The 10820-nt window shown below is 41.6% G+C and overlaps 1 protein-coding gene and 1 pseudogene across 1 annotated transcript in view; one reads left to right on the top strand and one right to left on the bottom strand.

Annotated features, from left to right (window-relative positions):
• ANKUB1 (ankyrin repeat and ubiquitin domain containing 1) overlaps positions 1–10820 on the bottom strand; it is a 79182-nt gene that overhangs the window by 45476 nt on the left and 22886 nt on the right. The window lies entirely within an intron of this gene.
• Positions 9746–10146, top strand: LOC102247231 (annotated as a pseudogene).

Genomic DNA, 10820 nt, shown 5'->3' with positions numbered 1-10820 from the left:
TCTGCCCCCTGGTGGTCAGTGTGTGTCATAGTGACCAGTCATTCCCAGTCTTTCTGCTGTTAGGGTCAGTTTGCATATTACCTTTTTACTATATAGGATAGAGGCCTGGTGCACGGGTGGGGCTGGCTGGTTTGCCCTGAAGGGTGTCCCGGATCAGGGTGGGGGGTCCTGCTTGGGTGCCTGGCCAGCCTGGATGAAGGGCTGATGGCTGTTTTCAGGCTGGCCACACCCCCTTTATGGTGGGGGTCCCCACTGGGGTTCCTGGCCAGTCTGGGTGAGAGGCTGAGGGCCGTTTTCAGGCTGGCCGGCGACTGAAGCTCCCAGCCTCTCCTTTTTTTCTTTTTTATTCTGGGATTTATTTACTTTCTATAATTGAAACTTTGTTGCCGTCACTGGAGCTGAGAGCTGGCTCTTGCTTGCTCCAGCTCTGAGGCCATGGCCTGCTGAAAGCAGGTATCGGGGGTTTGTTTAGCTTCTATAATTGAAACTTTGTTGCTTTCGGAGCTCAGAGCCGGGCCGCAGCAGGCAGGGAACCTTGGCTTCCTCCATCACTGGAGCAAGCAAGCCTCCTGCTCGCTTCAGCTGTGTGGCTGCCGGCCTCCATCTTTGTTGGTGGTTAATTTGCATATCACCCTGATTAGCCAATGGGAAGCGTAGCGAAGGTATGGTCAATTACCCTTTTTGTCTTTTATTAGATAGGAAATCCGCCCCTGCCTAAAATTAGTCCTTCAGGTTCAGTAAACTTTAAGCCTCACAAAACCTGTGTTAGTCCCTGAGGGTTGGGGTCCCCTAAGGAGCTCGGATTCATTCATTATATTTATTTGCTCCTTTTAATTCTTGTTCTAGATCTAGAGGGAGAGTGAGGACAGTTTTTTACTCAGTAATTTTTATAGTAAGAATTGTATTGGAACCTGCTCCTTCTTTGGCTGCTTATGGGTTTACCTTACCGGGAACTCACAGAGACTTAAGCCCTTTGAACATAGGGACAGAGCTGTATTGTGTTTCTATAATACAGGCACAAAGTTAATACAACTTTTATAAATATTGTTGAAGAAACTGATAAATTTCAGTGCCATGAGGCATTACTTTTCCTTCTGCTCCACCTCTTTATTGAGACTTTTGTGCAGAGCATAAGGCTGGAGGGATGAGCAGGTAGAGCAGAGTCAAGTTGCTTTTTCCAAACCCTAGATGAGTCCGTTTTGTCTTTTAGTTGTATTTTTGAATTTGTTGTGGGAGGCAGCAATGTCCTGTGTTTACCTATGCCGCCATCTTGGTTTCTCCCTCATAGAGATTATTTTAAGTGATATTTAAACGTTTCGTACTATGAGGTGCAAAGTATTTTGCTTATTTCAAGAATGTTTGTGCATTCTTTCTGTAGTAAAGTGAATTTTCTATGTGGTAAGTCTATTTGGGGGGTCTGCTTAAAATGGGGCACACTAGTACTAAATTTGGCTGGAACAATGACTAATGCACACACCACATGTGGAGTTAGATGGCTGTTGGACATACCCATTTCTTTGGTCCCTTCGCTCCCACAGCACCTGCTCCAACCAGAGGCAGTGTCTTGACCCTCCATGACCTCTTTGTCATGGCGACCGACCGCGGGCTTCTCCCACCTGAAGCCTCAGCAGTCAGCTGGGCGCAGACCTTCCCAAGAGGGCAGCAACCCTGCCAACGCATCAGGGGCGGGGACCCCTAGGCAGAGGCGGGGCTGGGAGGCACACGGGGAGGGAGAGCTTTTGGACCAGCCCCCTGAACCCAGCGGACTCGCAGCAGCAGCTTCCCTCCTCCCCTCCCCTCCTCCCAGACTGCTGAGGGGAGCGGCAGCTGCTGGCGAGGTCAGGTGCGGGCTCGCGAGGGTGGGGATCCTGAGGGCGGTCTGGGCCAGGCCGGCAGCACTTCTTCCCAGGGTTTCGGAGGGTGTTGGGGTGGGGACGCGCCCCAGCCTCTGCGCTGGGGCCTGGAGAGGAGGGAGGCTGCTCCGCCCCCACTGCTGGGCGGGACATTGCGGAGGAGGGGCTGTGGGTCCCTAGCCCAGACCCACTCTCCTAGGGGCCGGTCAAGGGCTCAGGTGCCTCCAAGGCCTCCGGACCTTGGGGGTGAGAAGCAGCATCTGGGTCCGCCCCGCAGTGAGTCCCTGGCTCGGGTGTCTGAGCTGCGGGCAGGCAGCAGGTGGCAAGAGTAGATGGAGAAACTCTTGGTGAGGTGCGCAAAACTTCTGCCTGGGCAGCGCCAGGGCCTCAGAGTTGTGGCGGATAACAAAGCACTGGCATCCGTGGCCTCGATGCTGGCGTGGGTGGTCTGAGAACCTGACAGGGTACGGATGTGCCTCTCCTGCCTCCACCTGGCAGGAGCTCTGCTGTGCGGCCAGCGGAGGGAGGGTAGGGGCTGACCCAGCGGGAGCCACTTGCTGCTTGCCTCCCTCCACAGCTTGCCAGTCCCCTATGGCCTGAGGGAGGCAACCCATCTTCAGCTTGGTTGTTTTGGATGTTAGGGACCCTGGCTCTTTATATATATAGATAATCAACTCACAGAAAGAGAAACTAAAAAACAATCCCATTTACTATTACAACAAAAAAATTAAGATACCTAGGAAAAAACTTAACTAAGGAGGCAAAAGACCTGTACATGAAAAACGACAGGACATTGAAAAAAGAGATAGAGGAAGACATAAACAAATGGAAGAACATACCATGTTCATGGATTGGTAGAATCAACATCATTAAATGTCCATACTACCCAAAGCAAATTATAGATGCATGCAATCCCCATTAAGATACCAATGGCATATTTCACAGACCTAGAATAAACTCTCCAAAAATTCTTCTGGAGTAGAAAAAGACCCCAAATAGCCACAGCAATTCTGGGAAAGAAGAACAAAGTTGGAGGGATCACAATACCAGATATCAAGCTATATTACCAAGCCACGGTTCTCAAAACTGCCTGGTACTGGCACAAGAAGAGACATATAGACCAATGAAACAGAACAGAGAACCCAGAAATCAACACAAGCCATTATGCTCAATTAATATTTGACAAAGGAGGCAAGAGCATACAATGGAGTCAAGACAGTCTCTTCAATAAATGGTGTTGGGAAAATTGGACAGATACATGCAAAAAAATGAAACTAGACCACCAACTTACACCATACACAAAAATAAACTCAAAATGGTTAAAGGACTTAAAAGCAATATGGGAAACCATAAAAATCTTACAAGACTCCATATGCAGCAAAATATCAAACAAAATATCTTTACCAATGCAGCTCCTAGGGCAATGGAAACTAAGGAGAAAATGAACAAATGGGACTACATCAAAATAAAAAGCTTTTGCACAGCAAAAGAAACCATCAACAAAACAACAAGAAAGCCCAGAGCATGGGAGAACTTATTTGCCAATGGTATCTCAGATAAGGGTTTAATCTCCAAAATCTATAGGGAACTCATACAACTTAACAAAAGGAAGATAAACAATCCAATCAAAAAACGGTCAAAGGACTTAAATAGACACATTTCGACAGAGGATATACAGAAGGCCGAGAGACATATGAAAACATGCTCACAGTCACTAATCATCTGAAAGATGCAAATCAAAACAATAGTAAGGTACCATCTCATACCTGTCAGAATGGCTATCATCAACAAATCAACAAACAAGTACTGGAGGGGATGTGGAGAAAAAGGAACCCTCGTACACTGCTGATGGGAATGTAGACTGGTGCAGCCACTGTGGAAAATAATATGGAGTTTCCTCAAAAAGTTAAAAATGGAACTCCCATTTGACCCAGTAATACCATTTCTAGGACTATATCCCAAGAAACCAGAAACACCAATCAGAAAGGATATATGCACCCCTATGTTCATAGCAGCACAATTTAAAATGGCTAAGATTTGGAAAAAACCTAAGTGCCCATCAGCAGATGAGTGGATTAAAAAACTGGTACATCTACACAATGGAATACTATGCCACTATAAAAAAGAAGGAACTTTTATCATTTGCAACAGCATGGATGGAACTGGAGATCATTGTATTAAGCGAGATAAGCCAGTCAGAGAAAAATAAATATCACATGATCTCACTCATTTGTGGAATATAATGAACAACATAAACTGATGAACAAAAACAGATCCAGAGACAAATGGCAGGGGAGGTGGGGGAGGTTAGAGAGCAACCAAAGGACTTGTATGCATGCATATTAGCATAACCAATGGACACAGACACTGGGGCAGTGGGGGCTTGCCTGGGGAGGGAAGGGCTGGGGGTGCAGGTGGGGGTCAATTGGGGAAAAAGGAAATATATGTAAAACTTTAGACAATAATAAAATACAGAACTCTCATTTGACCCAGTAGTACCACTTATAGGAATATATTCCAAGAAACCAGAAACACCAATCAGATAGGATATATGCACTCCTATGTTCATAGTAGCACAATTTACAAAAGCTAAGATTTGGAAACAGCCTAAGTGCCCATCATCAGATGAGTGGATTAGAAAACTGTGGTACATCTACACAATGGAATACTTCTCTGCTATAAAAATGAAGGAACTTAGCATTTGCAACAGCATGGATCTAACTGGAGAGCATTATGCTAAGTGAAATAAGCCAGTCAGAGAAAGATAAATATCACATGATCTCACTCATATGTGGGATATAATGAATAAGATAAAGTGATGAACAAAAATAGATCCAGAGACAAGGTAACATTGAACAGACCATCCAACCTCAGAGAGAGGGCGGGGGAGAAGGGGGATTAGAGATCAACCAAAGGACTTGTATGCATGCATATTAGCATAACCAATGGACACAGACACTGGGGCGGTGGTGGCTTGTCCTGGGGGGTAGGAGTGGTTGAGGGAGTCAATTTGGGAAAAAGGAGACATATGTAATACTTTAAACAAACAAACAAAAAATTAATAATAAATTATTTAACCCTACAACTGAAAGAATTAGAAAGAGCACAACAAGAATAGCCCAGAGTAAGGAGAAAAGGAAATAATAAAGATTACAGCAGAAATAAATGACATATAAACTAAAAAAAGAATACAAAAATAAAATGAAACCAAGTTTCATTTGAAAAGATTCTTTGAAAAGATTAGCCAGACTCATATAAAAGCAATGAATTGGACCCAAATAAATAAAATAAGAAATGAAAGCTGTGAAGTAACCACTGATATTACAGAAATCATGTAAGAAAATACTATGAACAACTATGTGCCAACAAGTTGGGCAATGTGGATGAAATGGACAAATTTCTAGAAACATACAGTCTCCCAAAAATGAATCAGGAAGAATCAGAAAACCTGATAGGCCAATAACAACTGATAAAATAGAAGGAGTAATAAAATAACTCCTAGCAGCCCTACCTGGTTTGGCTCAGTGGATAGAGCATTGGCCTATGGACTGAAGGGTCTCAGGTTCAATTCCAGTTAAGGACACATGCTCAGTTTTCAGGCTCGATTCCCAGTTGGGGAAGTGCATGAGGCATCTGATCAATGATTTTCTCTCATCATTGATGCTTCTATGTCTCCCTTCCTCTCAAAAATAAAATAAAATAAAATAAAATAAAATAAAATCCTATAAATATGAAAATTGACCCTAACGGTGGAACGACCAGAATAACTGCTCCACCAGTCACTATGAGGTGCACTGACCACCTCTTGGTCCCTTTCCCCAGCTGGCAGGCTCTGATTGCCTGATGGCGAATAGGGAACTGGGGGTGGGTGGCGGGGAATGCAGACATGCCAGGCCAAGGCCCCTACCCTGCCAGTTGCCCCACACACAGAGGGCAACCTGCGGTGGGGGCAGGGGTGGGGCTGGCAAGCGTGTGGAATGGCTGACCTCTTGGACCCTTTCCCCAGCCGTCAGGCTCCCATCGCCCAATGGCGAATGGAGAACCGGGGGTGGGTGGTGGTGGGGGGAGGGGTCGGCTGCAGGCAGCTGAGGAAGATGGCCCTGATTGCAGGCCAGGCCTAGGGACCAGAATTTTGTGCATCAGACCTCTAGTAAAATAATAAAACTCCCAGCAAAAAAAAAAGCCCTGGTCTGGATGGCTTCACAGGGGATTTTTACAAAACATTCGAAGAAGAAATAACACCTATATTTCTCAAACTATTCCAAAAAATCCAAGAGGAAGAAACACTTCCAAGCTGTTTTTATGAGACCAGCATTATCCTAATTCCAAAACCAGATAAAGACACTAAAAAGTAAGAGAATTACAGGCCAATATCCCTGATGACATAGATGCTAAAATTCTCAACAAAGTGTTAGCAAATCAGATCCAGCAACTATTGAAAAGATTATACACCATGACCAAGTGGGATTTATTCCAAGGATGCAAGGTTGGTACAATATTTGCTAATCAATAAACATGATATATCACATAAACAAATTGAAAGACAAGTATCACATGATCATATCAATAGACGCAGAAAAAGCATTGAACAAAATCCAACACCCATTTTTGATAAAAACTCACAGCCAACTGGGTATAGAGGAAGCATATCTCAATATGATAAAGGCCATATATGACAAGGCCATAAGAGTCAAGTCAGACTCTTCAATAAGTGGTGTTGGGAAAATTGGATAGGTACACACCATATATGACACACATACACTGAACATCATACTCAATGCGCAAAATATAAAACCATTTCCCCTAAACACAGGAATAAGACAGGGATGCCTGTTTTCACCACTCTTGTTCAACATAGTACTGGAAGAAAAAAATAAAAGGCATCCAAATTGGAAAGGAGTTAGTAAAACTTTCATTATTTGCATATGACATGATATTGAACATAGAAAACCCTAAAGACTCTACAAAAAACCTACTAGACTTAATAAATGAATTCAGAAATGTAGCAGGATATAAAATTAATGCCCCGAAATCCATAGCATTTTTATACACCAATAGTAAACTCTCAGAAAGAAACTTAAAAAAAAAATCCCATTTACCATTACAACAAAAAAATTAAGGTATGTAGGAGTAAACTAAACCAAGGAGGTAAAAGATCTGTACTCTGAAAACTAGAGAACATTGAAAAAAAGAGATAGAGGAAGATATAAATAAGTGGAAGAATATACTGTGTTCATGGATTTGTAGAATCAACATCATTTAAATGTTCATATTACCCAAGGCAATCTTCAGATTCAATACCATACCTATTAAAATGCCAATGACATATTTCACAGACTTAGAACAAACACTCCAAAAATTTATATGGAACCAAAAATTACCCTGAATAGCCACAGCTAAATCTTGAGAAAGAAGAATAAAGTTGGAGAAATCACAATACCAGATATCAAGTTATACTAAAAAGCCACTGTGCTCAAAACAACCTAGTACTAGCATAAGAACAGGTATATAGATCAATAGAACAGGACAGAGAACCCAGGAATAGACCCAAGCCACTGTGCTCAATTAATATTTGACAAAGGAGGCAAGAGCATACAATGAAGTCAAGTCAGACTCTTCAATAAATGGTGTTGGGAAAATTGGATAGGTAAACACAAAAAAAAAAAAAAAATGAAACTGGACCATCAACTTACACCATACACAAGAATAAACTCAATGAATAAAAGATTTAAATGTAAGACGTGAAACCATAAAAGTCCTAGAAAAAAACCATAGGCACTAAAATCTCAGACATTTCTCATAGCAATATGTTTACCGATATGGAAACTGCAGAGAAAATAAACAAATGGGACTACACCAAAATAAAAAGCTTCTGCACAGCAAAAGAAACCATCAACAAAATAACAAGGGAGCCCACTACATGGGAGAACATATTTACCAATGATACATCCAATAATGGTTTAATCTCCAAAATACATAGGGAACTCATATAACTTAATAAAAGGAAGACAAATAATCCAATTTAAAAATGGGCAAAGGACCTAAGTAGACTCTTCTCTAAAGTGGACAGACAGAAATCCAAGAGATGTATGAAAAAATGCTCAAAATCACTAATAATCTGAGAGATGCAAATCAAAACGACAATGAGTTATCACCTCACACCTGTCAGAATGGCTATCATCAACAAATCAATAAACGACAAGTGTAGGCAAGGTTGTGGAGAAAAGGGAACCCTAGTAAATTCCTGGTGGGAATGCAGACTGGTGCAGCCACCGTGGAAAAGAGTATGGCGTTTCCTCAAAAAATTCAAAATGGAACTGCCATTTGACCCAGTGATCCCACTTCTAGGAATACATAAGAAAGCTGAAACATTCATCAGAAATAATATATGCACCCCTCTGTACTGTTCATAGCAGCACAATTTACAATAGTTAAGATTTGGAAACAGCCTAAGTGCCCATCTGAAGTGTATAAAAAGATCATGGTACATTTACACAATAGAATACTACATGGCAATAAAAAATAAAGAACTCTTACCATTTGCAACAGCATGAATGTACCTGGAGAATATTATGCTGAGGAAAATAAGCCAGTCAGAGAAAGGTAAATATCACATGATCTCATTCATATATGGAATCTATTGAACTAAATAAACTGATGATCAAAAATAGACCTAGAGACATAGAAACATGAACAGACTGTTGAACCTCAGAGGGTAGGTAGGAGAGGGTGTGTGGGAAGAGATCAACCAATTAACTTGTATGCATATATGCATAACCCATGGACACAGGCAATGGGGTGGTGAGGGCCTGGGGTTGGGGGGGGGGATAGGAGTGGGCTGGAAGAGGTTAATGGGGCAAAAAGGAGGACCTATGTAACCCTTTCAATAATAAAGATTAAAAAAAACACAAAGTATAAATAAATAAATAAATAAATAAATAAATAAATAAATAAATAAATAAACAAACAAACAGATAAATAAATAAAATAAAAAGTACAAGGAAGACAGTATTATTATTATAGCCAGGTTACATCACTAAAAAATTGAAAACTACAGAACTTGTTTTTTTCTTTTTTGCAACCAAGAACTTCCCAGGTGCATTAAATTAATAATGTATCTGGAACATAGTTCTCAGTGTACTGTTTTAACTCTCTATATCCACCATTTTATAAACCTTGTTTTTGTGAGAAAAACCCATTTTAAGTTAAGCACATAGGTTAGAGACACTTCTTCACAGTGGTTATATGGACAGGAAGCAGCTAGATGTTAATTCATAGCAATTTGCTAACTCACCTTATCTACATAAATGAAGGAGTCTATCCATGTATATGATACCCAAGTATTCTGAATGAGGGAACACTGGTAGTTATACCCAAGGAAGTCAGATGCTACCAAGTAAACAATATATACACAAATCATTGATGGACATACATAAAATTATATTTTCCCCTTTACAAACAAATCAAGACACTATGGTAGGAGGTATGCAAAGTGTCTTACAAATAAATATTTCATGTGAATAATTTCACTTTTGTCTTCAAAAACCAAATGCAATTCACTCTACCAGTTGTTTGGAGAGGCGGAACTGAGATTTATGTATTATCATGTGACCAGTTCTGGATTTAATGGGGGGGGGGGGAAAGTGTGGAATGGGCCAAGGATCCAAATTGGCGATTTCCCTGACCTTCCTGCCCCTCTCCTCTCTCCAGGCAGCAGTGCTGCCAGTTCAGTCCCACATCCCACTATGACAGCCTCTGGCCAGGAAAGGAGGCCAGCACAGAAAATGCCTTCCCAAAGCCAACACATCTGGCAGGTTGAAACATCTGCTAGGTAAGTAAGCAAGGTATTTTTCCTATTTTTGACTCTGCAACAGCCTCTTTAAACTGTTTAAATGAGAATGTCCTTGGCTCAGAGAGTACTACCCACCTGGCTTTTTACACTACTCTACTTAATCATTTTGGTGTTGAAATGGGATGAGAAGGCACCTTGGAACTGGTTCCTCATATTTATTCCAGTTTGGATATTTGATACTATTCTGCTTGTATTGATTGTGGAAATGGCTGGGCTATATAAGTCTGGTTTTGACCTCAACATGGATCACACAATATTAAAACAAACAACACCTGGTACCTCATTGCAATTTTACTTAATTTAGCTGTCTGCCTTGCACACTGTGCTAAACTGGAACAGTTTGCTTCTATAAATCTGTCCTATGTCTTTATTCCTCTGTGGACCTTACTGAGTGGGGCTTCAACAGAGCTTGGCTATAGGTTCTTTTCTGTGAGATACTGACCTCTAAGGACAACATCTTATTTTATAGCTGTTCAACAAGCTGTCATTGAAGCGCTCTGAATCTTTGCAAGCTCAAAAAAACAGAAAATGGAGAAAAATAACAAATGCAGTTTTATACTGCTCCCATAAAATAGTCCTGGTGAGTCATGGACTCCCAGGCAATCCAAACTTAATTAGTCAATATTTGAGTTATTAATATCTTTATAATCCCTAAATAAAATTTATTTTGGATTTTAAAACCAAACAAAAACAAATGCAACTCACTGTAAATACATCCTATCTAATAATAGACAAACATGGTAATTGACCGTACCTTTGCTACACCTCCCATTGGCTAATCAGCGCGATATGCAAATTAACCCAACCAAGATGGTGGCCAGCAGCCACGCAGCTGAAGTGAGCAGGAGGCTTGCTTGTTCCAGTGATGGAGAAAGCCAAGGTTCCCCGCCTGCCGCGGCCCAGCTCTCAGCTCCGAAAGCAACAAAGTTTCAATTATAGAAGCTAAACAAACCCCAGATACCTGCTTTCAGCAGGCCGTGGCCTCGGAGCTGGAGCGAGCAGGAGCCAGCTCTCAGCTCCAGTGATGGCAACAAAGTTTCAATTATAGAAGGTAAATAAATCCCAGAATTAAAAAAAAAAGAAAAAAAGGAGAGGCTGGGAGCTTCAGTCGCCGG

This window comes from Myotis brandtii, unplaced genomic scaffold, assembly GCF_000412655.1.
Source record: "Myotis brandtii unplaced genomic scaffold, ASM41265v1 scaffold179, whole genome shotgun sequence".
In the NCBI taxonomy this organism is placed as follows: Eukaryota; Metazoa; Chordata; class Mammalia; order Chiroptera; family Vespertilionidae; genus Myotis; species Myotis brandtii.
Note: the sequence above shows the minus strand (reverse complement) of the source record. Positions and strands in the feature narration are given on the sequence as shown.